This window comes from Monodelphis domestica, chromosome 6 (genome assembly GCF_027887165.1).
Source record: "Monodelphis domestica isolate mMonDom1 chromosome 6, mMonDom1.pri, whole genome shotgun sequence".
Taxonomy (NCBI): Eukaryota; Metazoa; Chordata; class Mammalia; order Didelphimorphia; family Didelphidae; genus Monodelphis; species Monodelphis domestica.
The window spans coordinates 88,841,042-88,859,096 of NC_077232.1; the positions used below are offsets into that span (position 1 = coordinate 88,841,042).

The 18,055-nt window shown below is 34.8% G+C and overlaps 1 non-coding gene across 1 annotated transcript; it reads right to left on the reverse strand.

Moving 5' to 3' along the window:
- Positions 1–1,625: 1,625 nt before the first annotated feature.
- On the reverse strand, positions 1,626–1,684 carry MIR12366A (microRNA mir-12366a). The gene has a single exon (NR_162930.1). It is a non-coding gene; the product is annotated as a microRNA mir-12366a (primary transcript).
- Between the last annotated feature and the right edge of the window lie 16,371 nt (positions 1,685–18,055).

The window sequence follows — 18,055 nt, forward strand, 5'->3', positions numbered from 1 at the left end:
AAGCAATGCAAAATTCTTTTGAAGATTTAGACCCTAAAAATGAAGCAAGTCAGATTTTATTTCTTCATATGATTCTTCTTTGTTCAAATTTTGATCTTCCTTTTTCTCTTGGGATAATTGGTGCTTGGAGGATGCTGCAGTATCTTTTTTGAATTCTCCTAAAAATAAATAGCACAAGAAAATACTCTATTTATTGCTCATATGAAACTTTTATACTTGGGTCTATAGCAAACAACTGACATCTTTTGACAGCACATTTTAGAAATAATTGATAATTCATGGTGCAAACAAAATTTGATCTTTTTAAAATTTTACTTTCCTGACATATATGAGTGTTGTTTGCATTGCCTGATGAGACAACCAATCAGTATTTAAATTCTAAGATGCTAGGAAAGATTTATTTACAGGAGAGTCCTAGAAGACTAGAGATATTTCATGAAGGATAAATAAAACCAAGTAGAAATCAGCAACCCTATGGTTCATTCTGATTTGTATTGAATTGGGAATTCAATTCAACATATCTAGGTCTGAGATTCAGTTTTCTGCCTCTGAGAAATACTTTTGGGCACTACTGATATCATATTGTATATTGGTATGGAGAAAGCTGAAACTCACTATGGAACTGACCTAACTAACTTTTCCTCTTTTAGAGGCTTTTATACCCCAAAGGAAGGCTGAATGGGAAAATTCTTTTTTAAAATAGATTTTTATTTCTTTCATTCAATATTTCTAAGTTATAAATAGAAATTTTTTAAAACATTGAGTTTCAAGTTCTCTGACTCCCACCCCTCCTGCATCCCTCGAGAAGGCAAGCAATATGACATCAATTATACATGTGAAGTAATGCAAAACATATTTCTGAATTAGCCACATTGCAAAGAAAACACACACAGACACACACATTCCAAGAAAAAGAATAAAGTAAGAAAAGTATGCTTCAAGTTGCACTCAGAGTATATTATTTTTTCCTCTGGAGGAAGATTTCATTTTCATCATGGGTCCCTTAGATTACTGTTTTGATCAGTCACTTAGTTTTTCACAGATGTGGACAGGAAACCTTAACCGTAACTTCATGAATTCTCCTGGAACAATTTTGTGCAAGAAACCTTAGGTGGAAAGCAAGGGACTAAGAGAAACTTGTGATATAAAGATTGTGATTTATCTTACCTCTGGAATGGGTTTGCAGGAGCTGAGTTTGCATAATATGTGCCTGTCACACCAGAGACTATGGACTCAAGCCTTTCAAATCTGTCCATTTGTTACTGATCTTCTGTAGTCCTCTACCATGTTCACTAGAATTGGTGAGTGGACAAAGGATTACAGGATTATCAAATATTTCACACCTGTATCTCTAAGATTAGAATCACCACTGAAGTGAATCAGAATATAAGAGCTAGAGGGAACCTTGGAACACAGAAGAAAAAAGACCAGAACTAGAAGAAACCTGGCAACATGGTAAAACAAAAGAAGCAACAGATATAGACTCAAAGGTTTTGGGTTTGAATCTTGACTCTGGTACTTACTACTAGCTTCTGTGATCTTGGTTAGGTTCCTTCACTTCTCTGCTTCTTGAGCTCCTCCTCTGTAAAACAAGAGGGTTGAACTGGATGCTCTGCCTAAGATCCCATCCAGTTCTGAATCCTTTGATCCTATGAATGTAGATCATAGAATGTCAGAGCTGGAAGGGACCTTAGAATATGGTGCGTTAGAGCTTCTTTCTCTTCTTATTTTACTGTAGATTAACTAATTGTACACATGATATATACCTGAGCTTCTCCTAACATCCTCCCCATCCCCTCTTTCCTCAGCTGTAGGATGTAAGCTCTTTGAGGGCAGCAACTGTTTCATCTTTGCTTCTATCTCCAGCATGTAGCACAGTGCCCTAGAGAACAAAGAGGTTTAATAAATGTTGAAACTAATTGAACCAGGATGCATTTTATACCTATCTCACTGGTACTATACACAACCAGTAATAACAGCAAAGAATGATTTTGTGTTGAGTTGAATAAGCAGAAACAAATATTTTCCAACTGTAAAATTCTATTATCAAATGTATTTTAGATGGAATTTGAGAAAGGAATGTTTGTAGAATTTGAATCTGAAATTTAAACTAATTTTAAAGAAAGTTGACTGAATTCAGATGACAGGTGTATATTTACAAGTATACCCCTCACAAGTCTACAAGGCATCAAAAATATTCAAAACAAACAATCTAGAAGTCATAGATTATGAAAATTAGGCTCCCTCCCACCGCAGTACTGCCATGCTTCAAAAGATCAATAACTTTGCCATTGTAGATGTAGTCTGAAGCAAATGGCAAACCTTCTAAGAAGGGGATCTTGGAAAACTAGAAATGCCTGAAAACAAGTTATTGGGAGCACCCTTCTATTTTGTTACTTATATTTCATCAGGATAAAGATAAGATCTTACAAAAAAGACAGAGATCAAACAATGGAAATTTCTTTTGAAGATTTAGACCCTAAAACTGAAGCAAGTCAGGGGATTATGTTTCTTCATTTGATTCTTTGTTCAAATTTTGATCTTCTTTCTCTTGGAATTATCAATATTTGGAGGATGCCACAATAACATTTTCAAATGCTCAAAAAAGAAAAAGCCTCTAAGCCAACCCACAATGCTAGTTTAAGTCACATAAACCCATATCAATCACATTTATTTTATGTGGACACTTCATAAAATATATTTAGCATCCATTGTTGAATAATCTATATAATATACTAGAAAAAAGAGTTGATTTTTCTTTGAATGAGTAATTAGAACAAAAAGTTAAAACCATGGTCAAATTTAGAAAGCAAATCTAGTACTACAATGGATTTTGAATATCATCTTTTTAAAAAAAATGATATGCTATTGGATGGGCTGCCCATGGAGTTAGTTTATTAGTTACAAATCTTAGAAAGGCACTTTAGATAGATAATAAATTGAGCATAGAGTTGAAAAGGAGGAGATAAGATTGGATCTCACTTGGTTGATTATGCAGGGCTTTCAGTGATGCTAAGCTGCTCTAAAACTTCTCTTCTTTAACATTAATATTCTGAAAGAATGGTGTGATGGTAGTGACCTGGATTCAGGTTCAGGAAGACTAGGTTTAAGTCCCATCTCTGACACTGATTGGCTGTAAAACCTTAAGTGAGTCACTTAGCCAGGTAGTCTCTATACTATAGAGTCTCTATAGAGCCAGGAAGCTCTATACAACTACCTGTTAAAAATGTAATGGAAGTTGCCTTCCATAGAGCATGCACTGAGTTGTGTTGGGATGACATAGCAAATCCTGATGGTTCTTTGTTGTAGTCGAGGAGGTGTTGAGAGTTGGTCTGTCAAAGCTTCATCAGATAGAATTGGCTGCCAAGCCCATTGATTGGGCTTAAAAAGAGACTTTCTCTTCACTCAGTCTCTCTATTTCTTTACCTCATTAGTGTGACATTAGACAAGGGAATGAAGGAGGAGCACCATTTGCTCCCGTGTGGTAGGTAGAAAAAGAGACCCAGCCAGGTAAGCTTGAACCTGGCTTCCTTTTATGTTCAATTCTTTACTGGTTGTAGGTGACAGAATATTAATCCCCAAATAGAAATATCCACTCTGAGTGACCCTCTTGACTTCCAAAGATCCTCAGTCCTCAGTTGGTACCATCTACACCACACGAAGTGCCTTCAACATCTATGGTAGTGCTTGTAGGAGGAGAGGCCCACCAGCCAGGAGGTAAGTCCCAGTCTTAGACTTGTTTGCCAGAAAATATGATCCTAGAGGAAATTGTTTGGATAGTGCAGAGCTGAGGAGAAATGTATCATGAAGATGTCATAGGTCTGAAAACTATGCCATATCTAATGCTTTACGTATCAGTCTCCCAGGAGAGGATAACAATAATTACATTATTGCAGCCTCTCATTAAATTTTCTGTCAACATTCAGGGTTGTGTGTGTGTGTGTGTGTGTGTGTGTGTGTGTGTGTGTGCGCGCGCGTGCGTGTGCTAGGTATTTCTTTTGGTTAAAGACAATGAATAGCTGTACTCTACATCATCTTTACATTTAGTGCCTTTCTATTTCCTGCTTTGGGAAGACTCCAGAAAGAAGCCCTAAAACTTTGCTCCTTTGTTGAGGTATGGTTGCAAAGGGCCCAAGACTGAGATAAGGACCTAATTCCTTTCTTCAGGGCCAGGCTCCCCCAAGACTGAATATGGTCTGCCTAGTTGTTTCTGTAAAATGCTGAATGGGCTATCTCTAAAAAGGAAGCGATATGGTGAAGTGTTCTAGTACCAACCCCACTCCCTCCCCAGGACCTAGTAGCAATAGTTTATTGTTCCACATAAATGGTGCCAATTAAAACTCATGGACTAGATGATATTAGAGGTAAAGGGAGTATTTATTTACCCATTTGGAAAGGGAATAAAAAAGATGGCCATTAATCAGTCTGCTTAAACACTATTAACCTCTTTTAAATGTTCTATAGGTGTCTGAATGAACTTTAAAAAGGTGAAGCCAAATAGGCCCTAGAGAAAAGAAGACAACCAAATATCTCCTTTTAAAAAGTTCCTTGATATTTCAAAAGTATATGCACATTTTTTATGACACAATGTGACAAGGAATGAAATAGGAAAAAGTCAATCTCAGTGCCAAAAGACACAGTTTTGAATCTGGGCATTCTGTTTTTGGGAAGTTGGGCAGCTAGGTGGCAAAGATAGAGTACTAGGCCTGGAGTCAGGAAGACTCATCTTCCTGAATTCAAATTTGGCCTCAAACACTTAGTAGCTGTGTGACCCTGGGCAAGTTTCTTGATCCTCTTTGTTTCAGTTTCCTCATCTGTAAAATGAGCTGGAGAAGGAAAGGGCAAACCACTTTAGTATCTCTGCCAAGAAAAATCCAAATGCAAACATGAAACATTGTATATGACTGAAAAAACTAAATAAAACCTTCCCATTTTTTTGTGCCATGATGCACTTTTGTTGTAAGGCCTCAAGCAAGTCACTCTGTGAGCCTTAGTTCTCTTATCTGTAAAATGGAGATAATAACTACCTCAATAAAGTTGTTATGAAAATCAAATGAAATATTATGTATGAGAGCTCTTAGGACACTGTAATGACTCTTTTAAACAGGAGCTGCTATTACTTATTTTTAGGTCATAGATTATAGAATTTAGACTTTTCCAAACCTTTCCATTTTATGGATGAGTTCAAGGTATAAAAGCATTAGGTGATTTATCTCCTCAAGGATATTTCACAATGAGCTGGCAATAGTCAGAACTAGAACCTTCATTGTTTGATTTAATGTTCTTAATGTCTCAATGATGCCATAGAATATTTCTGGATCACTGCCTGTCAAATCAGAGAATCTGGGTTCAAATCTCAGTTCTGTTACTTATTACCTGTGTGACCTTGGTCAAGTCATTTCACTCTTTGGAGTCTCTGATTTCTCCTTTGTAACATCAATGGGTAGAACTTGATTATTCCTGAGGTTCCTTCCAGCTCTAGATCCTGTGACACGCGAGGAAGGGCAAAGACTGAGAGTTCATTTCAAGCCCTTATTCTAGAAAGGATTTCATCATCACAAAACACAGTTTCTCTTTCATAAGAAACAACATCTCCAGAATTAAGATTTTATGACTCTGAAGTCAATTCAATTCACTCTTCATTTTCCAGTCATCTTTAAATGCTATTTTAAAGAGCTCAGTGCTTAGCTCGGATCCTGATATCATTTCTATAGATTATTACCTGTGTATTCATTCATCTTTGGACTAAGAGAAAAACTGACCAATTTTGGGCAACAGGCAAAGAATGATTCTGACTTCAGTACCTTTTAGATTCTGCAAATGCTACAGCTCCATCAACTGTCCTCTTGCTGTGAAGAGAACTGAAAAACTGTCTCCATATCCCACAGTATGGGTCATCATTTTGATCACACTGTTGCAAGAGAAGAATTTAATTAATACAATTTAATTTAATTAATATAATTACTAAGAATATTTAGTCTCTGATTAAACATGTATATATATATTATGCACATCTCTATGTATTTCAATATGTTCATTTATATAATAATCATAACTAGCATTTATAAAGTGTTTTAAAGTTTGAAGAGAACTTTAGAAATATCTCAATTTATTGTCACAGCAATCCTGGAACCAAGGTGCCATAGATATTCATTTTTTTATGAGGAATCTGAGGAATCAGAACATTAAATGACTTTTCCCAGGGTGATCTAGCAAGTATCTGAAGCCAGACTTGAACACAGATTTTTCTGCTTCTAAGACCAACATGCTAAACATTGTGTTCTCTCTCTCTCTCTCTCTCTCTCTCTCTCTCTCTCTCTCTCTCTCTCTCTCTCTCTCTCTCTCTCTCTCTCTCTCTCTCTCCCTCCTTTCCTTTCTTCCTTCCTTCTTTCCTCCCTCTCCTTACCCTTCCTCTCCCTCCTCTCCATTTCTTTCCTTTCTCTCTCTCCCACTTTTATCTTTCCCTATAACCAGACTTAGAGAAGCAGCCATGACTTTATGGATAGAGTTGACCTCAATTCAAGTCTCTCTTCTGACCTATTTGTATGCATGATCTTGAGTAAGTCACTCAACTTCTTAGTGGTCCAGGAGTGAACATTCTTCTCACAGTGTTAGCTCATTGGAGACACCAAAGAAGCAGGATTAATTGTACCCTTTTTTACCTTTTTTAACCCAACTGTCCCTGGATCCTTTGAGTTCAGTGAGAGATCACAACAAATTCTGTTCCTAAACTTGGAGTTTGCCATCGAGCTATTCCATCACAAACCTTCCATAGATCCTTGCCCTAGACTGTTGATTCCAACTCTATCTTGGGTCCTGTTGTTTCGCAAGACTGAACAATACTTAGAGGCACACCTTTTCTGCCCCTTGGCCTTTATACACACACATACACACACACACAAACACACACACATACATCATATATATATATATATATATATATATAGGAACTGAAATAGGGAAATAGTGTGTGTATATATATTATATATACTTAAATGAGGAAACAGGATCTATATCTATGTATAGATATATGTCCTATTTAATATAAATAATATAATTACACATTATATATTCATATAATAATTTCCAATAATAAATAAATATAAATTATATAAATATATATATTCTATGTCCTCATTTTAGTTACTAACCACATTTCTAGACCTTAATCCAGAGTGTCAAGCTCTCCAAGTTGTTGCCCAAGGAAGACTGGCTCCTTGTATCCTACTTAAACAGAGCTAAGTCAAATAGGATATAATCACACCCTTACCTCCTCTTAGTCTGTCAGCACATTTTCACATTCTTCCTAGCATGAATTGAGATACAATTTCCTTCTAGTAGTCTCTTCAGTGTTAGTTATATTTCCTAAGGTAAAGAAAGGCCCATGGGGGCAGCTAGGTGGCTCAGTGAATTGAAAGCCAGGCCTAGAGATGGGAGATCCTGGGTTCAAATACGGTCTTAGATACTTCCTAGCTGTGTGACCCTGGGCAAATTATTTAATCCCCATTGCGTAGCCCTTATGGATCTCCTGCCTTGGAACCAATACTCAGTATTGATTATAAGATGGAAGATAAAGGTTAAAAATAAAGGCCTCATTAATTTAATTAGATTGTAAATTATCTCAAATGGTGACTATTCATTTCAAATCTTCATTTTAGCCAAACTTTTACATGGATCACTAAAAAAGCAAGTATCTCACTTCTAAGATCAGAGAGCAATTAGAGCTAGACTTTAAAGACTGTGGTTGAAGCAGATAGATTTCTAGGTTCAAGGAAGAGATAAAGCAGAGGCATGAGTTAGGAATGAGATGATCATGTTTGTGGCACAGTGAATGAATGACTGGCTGGAGTAGAGTCAGGACATAGTAAAAGGAAAATCAAAAAGGATGTTAATGGTTAAATTGCAGAAGGTCTTAAATGCCCAGCAAAGGAGTACTTATACTTAGAAATAATGGGGAGTCACTAAAGTTTTCTCAACAGAAGAGTAACATAATGAAATGTGGCAGAAGTATGTGGGATGGATAACTAAGATTCCAGAGGAAAGTAAGCTATTTAGGACATTATTTCAATGACCAAAGTATGAGACCCAAGCCAAGGACTCAACTCTACCTTGACCATCTGTGTTTGTACATTCATGTGTACTTGTATATGTTTGTATGTACATGTATGTATTATATGTATATGAAATGAAAATGGATATTTCCGTAATTCCTTAAATAAGACAGGAAAATGTGGTAAACTCAATAAAAAATTCCAAGATTTTCCCTCAAAGAAGATTTTTAGTTTATTATTAAGAAATAAACTCTAATTCTAATTGGTGTATATTTATTTTAAATCTATATTTTCTCCAAATACTTACATCATTCACTGAAAAACCAAAGGTCTCACTCTCTAATTCACTTCCCAGGAACTCAGTTCCTGATGGAAAAATCAAATAGGCATTATTTCTTAATGGAGGTTATGGTAGAGCAAAATGATCATATCATTTTCAATTTTCACATAATTTATAGGTTCCAAGGTGATTTTTGAAGCTACAGAGTTATTCTAGATACCCCTACTCATGGTGTCTCTGTGATTTCTACAAAACTATATTCATTTAGATTGTTACTTAATTGACTTATATAATTTATTTTATCATTAGTGTTAATTATCTTATATTATTCTTTAGTTTAGCATATTATGCTTATATTAACAATTTGATTGGAAAAATCTCAATATATAGTACCTTTTTTTCTAGGAGAAAAAAATGTCCTTTCAAGATACACATTAGACTATCTAAAAATCAAAACAGTGACAACCTTATTGAGTAAAGTATCTATAAGTAGCATAATCTTTTGACTTGATTTTATTATTAGAAATAATTCAGTTCTTCCTCCACAAAGTCACTGATCATAGAATCCCAGAACAAAGAATCCTTGAGTAAGAAAGAACTTTGAAGTTCCATCTAGTTCAATCATTCCCTAAAATGTTATCTTTCTTTTGCTAGACTCACTTCCTTAGTCCTGGGGAACTCAACAAAAAATGTAATTGAAGCAACTATTTGTGAGGTCCTTACTATGTGAAATCATTAGATAGAGATGAGGAGACAAAGATTGAAAATTACATAGTTTCTTCCTTGAAGGTGCTTATGGTTTAACAAGGAAAGATAAAAGAGAAAATGTACAGTTATTATAGTAAAATGGAGAATTTTAAAGAGGAAAGGTGAAAATCTTTTTCATCAATTAGTGTATCTGGTATGAGGAATATTGTTCCTTCTACCAGGGGATACATGGTGGAAGTGGCATATTCCACAGACAAAGAACAAGAAGGGACTTGATTCTCAACACAAGGGACAGTATGAGCAACGACATGGAGTCAGGAAAGGGAAAGATAGAAAAAAGGATAAAAAATAAATCAATTTGGCTTCAACTGGGATGTAAAGGGAGATGGCATTTGAAGAGTCTCAATAATGAAATGCCAATAATGGCCAGAAACAAAGATTTTTTTCTAGCCCATTAAGTATGATGAGGGAATATCAATTTTGCTTTATTGAACAATGACATTTGAGGGAGAAGACAAAAAATAAGAACTGAATTTCAGGGTCTCTGGAAAATGATGATGGTGATGATGATGATGATGATGATGATGATAACCTTTTACACTTAAAATGACGCACCCTATCTGGAGACAGAAGACCCAAGTTTGAGTCTTGGTTCTATCATTTACTAGATGAGTAACTATGGGCAAAGCACAATATAGGATCCAATTTTGAATTTTGTGTCTGCCACTTACTGGCTTGTTTGGCTTTAGGTGAGTCACCATAACTTTCTGGACCTCAATTTCCTCATTTGTGTAAAGAATTAGATTTGATGACCTCTAATGACCCTTCCAAATACAGACATTCCATGTTCCATGTTTTAGACTCCTTCCAGTGCTGATATCCTATATTAGATGGTCTAAGGTTCTGTCTAGCTCTAATATTCTCTCTGTGTCCCTCTATAAACAATCTATATGTATATGAATATAGCTACATCAATAGATACCTACATATACATATAGGGTATTCCCAAAGACTCAATGCAAGTTTAGCCTATAATAGCTCTACACACATATACACATATACATATATACACATATGCTGAATGCAGAGTCCCTGGTATGGATTTATTCTTACTCTATATAAGTAATATACATGTAATAAACACATTATATACATAGATGTATGCATGCACATATATCCCACACACATACCCCAACATTTCAATTAACTATAGCACTGGAGAGAATGAGGATTCTAGTCAACTGAACTTTCTAGTAAAAAGATTAAACAGAAAACCCTTTTGCTTTCAACTGTCGGGAAAATTATTTGAAAACATCCACATCTAATTTGCTAGATCTGTGGGTATCCTCTAATGACTTCATAACCATTCTGAAGACCTTGCAATGTGACCACCATATCAGAATCTCAGAGTAAGGTTAGCTAGCCTTGCTTCCACCTGACTTATGATAACCCTTGTACTAGAGATGAAAACTTGGTGAACTATAGTGGGGGGAAATTTAGAGAAGTTGCACCAGGAAGTAAGCAAAATAAAGAGACTGAATCTTGAGCCCATCCCCTATACTACTTCCTATTTCTTCCTTCCCAACTGTTTAAATGAAGATTTTCTCACAGATGGTAAGTTGTAAAATTTCCGACTAATAACCAATCCTACAACTAGTACTTTAACTAAAGGATCTTTTATTCTTTGGGGAGAAGGGGGTAAGATGAGGTTGGGGAAAGATGGAAGTTAGGGTATCCCTACTTCTAAGTTATATTGTTGATTGAAGGCTTTGAAATAAAGTCAATTCAAAAAACAAAAAAAAAATATATCATCTCCCCCTAAGGGTAGATATTAACAGCATTGCTAACAAGTCTCTTCTGGGCAAGATCAAATATCTCTTCAGCTCACAGTATAAGTAGAAGGCAATGGCCAGAGAGGAGATGAAGGAGGTCTGTCCTCCATGTTCAGGCAGAAGCAGCCAAGTCAATTCCCAAACCCCTGGAGTCCTAACTGCCTTTCCTCCAAGCTTCAATTGGAACAATCTCTCCCCTCCTCTAATGATTTGAGTGTTCCAAAAGTTGAGCTCTCATTGCTTTTGCAGATCCAACTTTGTCTTTACCCATGCTTATTCACTCACACATCCTTTATCTTATTTCTGATAAGTGGCCATCTAACACCTACCTGCAGATCATCAGGGACAGGGAACATGCTATTCTCTGTGGTTGCCGGTGGCACTATTGAATACTTTAGAGATAATTGCTAGGAAGTTGTTCCTTATGTCCAGCCAAAATCTACGTCTCTCTAACTTCCACTCATTGCTTAGTTCTACCCTCTGGAGTCAAACAGAACAAGATAATTATCTTTCTACTTTATAGCAGTCTTCAAGTCTTTTTCCAGGCTACCCCTCCAGTTGTTTCAATGGCCTCTTTTATTTGGCAGGATCTCCAAATTATCTCATCAGTCTAGACCCTATGCTTTGCATATAATCCAGTAGGCCAATCTCTTTCTTAAAACATAGTGGCCTTGTACCTTGGCCTCTGTACAATACTCTGGATTTGGTCTGACCAGAGAAAAGACCAGTGAAAATATTAGTTGATATTGACTTCCTTGCTTTGGAGCAAGGTCCTATTGCCAAAACTCACTTTTAACTTTTTTTTTTTTGGTTGCTGCATAATAATTGTGGTTGCTAATATCAGATATTATTCCATGCAAGGATATGAACACTGAAAAGTAGGAGATTTTGATAAATATGTGCTAATCCTGGGGCATTATTACCTTTTCAAATGAAATATAAATGTGTACATATGTATACATACATACATGCAAACATATATTGGACTTGCCTCTTTGATGTGGAATGAAGAAGGAAAAGTTCAATTAATTGAGAGTTGGGTTTGTTTAACTGAGACTCATAGATTTTTAAAAGTTGGAAGGGACCTGAGACAACATCTGGTCCTTCTCTTCATATCACAGATGAGAAACATGAATGACCCAGGCAGTTTCAAACATTCAGTTACTTAATGCCTACTCTGTGCCAAATAGCAAAATTCTGCCAGAACTGGAACCCTAGATTTACTCTTCTGGTCCTCATCCTATTCTCCTTTTGGGTTTGACTGGTAGGATCCCGGTACAGGAAATATCTTTCTTGCTTTTCTTCTTGAGAGAGCTGAGCCCACGGAGCAGCCCAAATTCTTGTAATTTCCGTAAAAAGACAAATCGGGGTATTTAGACTTTACATCAATTCTTTGTTCATCTAAAAAAACACATACCTCTTCTGATAAAAAAAAAATCATGGTTTTCAGTAACAAATAATTACCCTATTTGTTAAGGTTGACAATGCAGTAGATATGAAAAACTAATTTAACTTTGATATCATAATAAAAATGAAGGATGTAAAGGTTATTTCATTCCCAAATAAACAAATTTGAACTGAGCATTTTTTCTTCGGTTTTAAATTCCCTGCCCTTATCCTTTTTCCTACACAATAAGAAAGCAAGAAAAACAAAGCCCATTATAAATATGTATAGTCAGGCAAAATAAAGTTTCACATTAGCTATATTAAAAATGCAAGAAAATGCTTCATTTTGTCTCTGCCTGAAAGTGCATTTTTCATCATGAGTCCTTTGGAAATGTGATAGGTCATTGTGTTGACCAGAGTTACTAAGACTTTCAGAGGTGATTATCTTTATAATATATATTTTTGTTAGTGTGTAGCCTCTTCACCCAAGAGTATGGATTGCAAAGAAGGTTGATCTGAAGTTTAAAAACAAGGGGCAGCTGGGTGACTCAGTGGATTGAGAGCCAGGTTTAGAGATGGGAGGTCCTGGGTTCAAATTTGACCTCAGATACTTCCTAGCTGTGTGACCCTTGGGCAAGTCACTTAACACCCATTGCCAAGCCCTTGCCACTCTTGAAACTAATACATAGTATTGATTCTAAGACAGAATGTAAGGGTTTAAAAAATTAAGTTTAAAAACAAATTCAATTCAATTCCTTGATCACTCTTTGCCTTTATCCCTATTATCTCTCATACTCAAATTTCCCAATCTCCCTTCCATTATATCTACTAAAATCTTGCCTTACCCTCAAGAATATACTCTCTAGAGTGCCACCTCATCCATTAATATTACCTGATTTCTTAGCCAACAGTAATCTTTCTTTACTGGAAACTTTAATGTCCATTTGTGCTTCTTTTACTATATAATACAAAGTAGTTTAAAAGTGTTAAAAGTTACTAAACTGTAAGCTTGATGAAGATGAGTACTCTGTTTTATATATCTTTGTTCATCTCCCACAGAAATTAGACTTGAATATAATGGGTACTTAATAAATTGAAATGAACATAAACCCACTCATCATTTTAATCTTACCCTGTTGTAGGTACTCAATGGACAGAAAAATACTTTGGTGGTTTCTTTTTCTTGCCTTTAGGTCAACCATCTTTCTTTTTTCTGAAATATAAGCATCAACAGTTCAGCAAATGAGAACCATATTCTCATTGGGAAATCCCATCATAATAATTTATGGCTCAACATATTCAAAAAAGTTCCATAATAGTATCTGAATTGGGGTCAGAGCTCTGGAACTCAAATCTGAGCTCTACTGCAATCTCTTAGTGTGTCTTTGAGTCCACATCCCCATCTCTTGTTTAGGCCTACATTTATTTTTCCCTTCATAAAAAGTAAGCAGCTGGGCTACATGATCTTGGAGGTCTCTTCCAGCTCTAATTCCTATAATGTTATGAAATTACTTTTTAAAAATAAGATAACAAGTTAGAGTTTGATCATTTCTACATGAATAACAAATCCTAAAATACTCTAGGAGCATGGAATGGCCTTAATCACTATTCTCTATTCTACAGACATGCAAGAACAAACCACTAATCACTGATATAAATGAATTTTGTCTTTCTGTTATGTATGTCTAGCTCTGTGAGTAGAACATTAAACTTTCCTACAACTACTTTGTAATTATCCATGTGGTTTTGCAATTCAGATAACTTTTTCTTTATGATTTGACATGGTATGTCATTTAATCGACATATGCTTAGTATTGTTATTGGTTCATTTCCTGTGGTTGCTTTAAGTAGATTGTAAACTTTATATTTATATCTCTTGATAGTGACATTTTTCATTTTTTTATTTTTCTGATATTAGAGTTTTAATTTCCACTTTTAGGGATTTAGTTGGTGTTACTTACTTGGTAAATTGTATTTCAACTTCTCATTTTAATTCTGTAAATGGTGTCTTTTTTCAAAGATATGTTTCTTATTATATATTATTTTTTAGATATACTGTATTTTGTTTTCTCATCTATTGCTACTTTAAAATTTTTTTAATTATTCAGTTTACCAACATTTAATATTATGATTATCAAGACTATATTCCCCATTTATTTTTTATTGTTTTTTAATGCCCTTCTTCTATTAAACCACTATGTATGTCATCCCCATGATTATTGCATAATTAGTTTTACTAATTATACTTTGATACAAATCTATTTTCCATAGGTTCTCTGCTATCCCAATTGCCTGCCCTATTTCAAAATGTTCTAATTCATGTACATAATCAGTTTTTCCTCTTAGTCTTTCTTTCATTTATCTACTCTCCTTTTCCTTTCTCTATTCACTTTGTTCATCAAGTCCAATAAATAGTTCAATTGCCTTTCTTCCCTTCAACCTTTTATTCTTAGTAACTGTCTTTTAATATGATTTTATCCAAGAAGTTTTCTTTTGCTTTGTTCCTTCATTATTTCTTTTTGCTTCCAATATATTCTGAATTTTATTTTCTAATTAATAGGTTGTATTCCTACTTATTCCTTATTTATTCTTTGTTCCTTATTGGAAGCAAATCTTCTGAAGTCAATAGTTTGAATTCTCTCTGTGCACATATTTTATGTCAATTTTGTATTATTCTCTTTGAAGACAATGCCCTGTTTCCTTTGTTCCAGTTGGTGTGTCAATCTCAGAAATATCAATTCACAAGAAAAGCAATGTTAGATAGAAATAGTGTTGTGTAGTAGAAGTCCTTATTACTCTTTGGAACTTACACTGAAGATGGAATGCTTTGGAGGGAAGGTACCATAGTTTTTCAAGAAGACATAGCCTTCTTTAATATAAAAAAATTAAAAAAAAATTAAAAAAACAATCCTTGTCTTCCATCATACAATCAATTCTGTGTATTGGTTCCAAGGCAGAAGAGTGGTAAGGGCTAGGCAAGGGGAGTTAATTGTCCAGGATTGTACAGGTAGGAAGTATCTGAGGTCAGTTCTGAATCCAGAACCTCCCATCTCTAGGTCTGGTCTCAATCTACTGAGCCACCTAGCTGCCCCAAAAATAGCTTACTTTATTTTTCCTGCTTTTTAAAAAAATTACTTCAATTAATTAATTAATTAATTTCTAGTTAATTAATTAATTTAGAATATTTTCCATGGTTACAGGATTTATGTTCTTTCCCTCCCTTCCTCCCTTCCCCCCTCCCGTACCCAACATGCAATTCAGCTAGATATTACAAGTATCATTGATCAAGGCCCATTTCCATATTGTTAATATTTGCAATAGAGTGATCATTTAGAGTCTACATCCCCAATCATATCCCCTTCCAACCATTTGATAAAGGAAATGTCTTCCTTTTTGGTTTCTACTCCCACAGTTTTTCCTCTGAATGTGGATAGTGTTCTTTCTCATAGATCCCTCCAAGTTGTTCAGGGTCATTGCATTGCCACTAATGGAGAAGTCCATTACATTCAATTGTACCATAGTGTGTCAGTCTCTGTGTACAATGTTCTCCTGGTTCTGCTCCTTTCACTCTGCATCAATTCCTGGAGGTGTTTCTTGTTTACATGGGATTCCTCCAGTTCATTATTCCTTTGAGCACAATAGTATTCCATCACCAACATATACCACAATTTGTTCAGCCATTCCCTAATCGAAGGACATCTCCTCATTTTCTGATTTCTTGCCATCACAAAAAGCGTGGCTATGAATATTTTTGTACAAGTCTTTTCCCTTATTATCTCTTTGGGGTATAAAACCAGCAGTGGTATGGCTGGATCAAAGGTCAGACAGTCATTTAAAGTCCTTTGGGCATAATTCCAAATTGCCTTACAGCATGTCAACCAAAGCTTTCTAATGAACACATTTTTCCCAGAACAAATCCATTATAAGAGCTCTTTCTACAGGAATTCTATACCTCTTCTATCATAGGAATGTTGCTATGCAATGGAAAACTTTCCTTATCCCTACTTGAATAGCTCCTTCTGCTTCCACTGTCTCATTCCCTCCACTTCATTGCTTCTCTTCCAGTACTACTTTGTTGAGAGTCTATAGGTATTCTTATTCTTTCTCAGTTCACCTATGGACTTATTAGGGATACATCATCTTTCTGGTTTTTTGCCCTTTACTTCATACATCCCATTCACACAATTTCCCATTTTGTTATCCCTTCCCATAAATGATACTTAATTTGGTTGATTTTTATATCAACTCTTTCACCTTCCATTTTCCTGATTCTAACATTTTTCCTTAAATACTTAGCCCTTTATATTCCTTTTAAACCTTGATGCTCCTTTTTTATTCTTTTAATTGATAGATCAATCTTTCTCTTAGGAAATAATTTATATACATAAGATAATTGTTTTATAATTCTGCTCATTTATTTTTCTTGTGCATTTGTTTGTATTTTAGAATTTAAAAATCTGTTCATCTATGGGCCTTTTGTCTTTTATAGAAATACTTTTATTTTGAAAATTTTACCATTGTTAAAAAACTGATAATTAGGATCAGGCTTTTTGAATATATATTATTTACAATGGATCATGCCCTTCCCCTTTTAGAATACACTATTCTATTTCCTTCAGTGTTTTTTTTGTGAGAGTGAAATAATCTTGTGCGATTTGAATTGCCTTTCATGACTGAAGGTATTTCTCTTTCCTCCTTGTGAAATTTTTTATTAAATAATTCAATTTAATCCCTATATACCTTTGAGTTTGAAGTATGTTGTTGTTTTTAATGATGGAACTCTCTGGACACTTTCAGAATCAAGATTTTGTACTCACAAGTCCTTAATAGTATTCTTGCAGTATGTCTTGAATTCTGATATCCAGGTTTTTTATTTTATTTGTTGTGTTCCTCTGGGAGACCTATAATCCTTAAACTATTGGTTTTTTTCTCTTCTGAAAAATTTTCCTCCAGTTTTATATTTTTGCATTTCAAATCTGTTATTCTCTATGAGACTCTACTTCTTTAGAAATATTCTCCATTATGTATTGAAATTTTATTGCTCTGCTCTTTGTTTTTAAATTTTGTATCGATAGCTCTGACATCTAGTTTATGATTGTTTTTCATTGATTCTTCAAATATTTTATTTTTTAAACAATTCTGAAATTTCTTACATGGCCCCATGATCTGTGCAGAGTTCACAGGATTCTCTTTTGCATGAGGTCATATAGTTTCATTTTTCTTCATATTATACCATTTGTTTAATGTACTTTTTTCTTTTGAAGTTGCATTAATTCTTCCTTTTGCCTTCATAATACTCTCTGTGGGTTAATCTGCTTGTGGCCTGAGTTTTTATTCAGGCTCATTCCTGATATTTTGGCTTTTCATCTTTTCTGATGATTCCCATATAATTAGTATTTGAGGATCCCCTACTTTTTCCAGTACCTCCCCCTTTCCCCAAGGCTGGTCTACTTGGCAGCTTCCCAAATGTAAGTGACCTGGAATGCAAGAGAAAAAGCCAAAAGAATGAAAGGTCATCAGAGAACCTGCATTTAAAAAAAGTCTACAGTAGATAAACTAATTGGGAAAATCATACAGATAAAAGGAAGACTAAAAAAGAAAACCAAGGCATACTCAATATATAATATGAAAGGAAATGAACCAGTATAACCAAATTAAAGATAAGATAATACTGTGGTCTTGACAGAGATCATAGATTAATAGCAAGAACATCTGCAATTGTTAGAAATAAACATAAAATCTCTTTAAAATAAGAAATTAGTGATTAATATGCACTTGTCTTTTTATGGGCAAAGAGA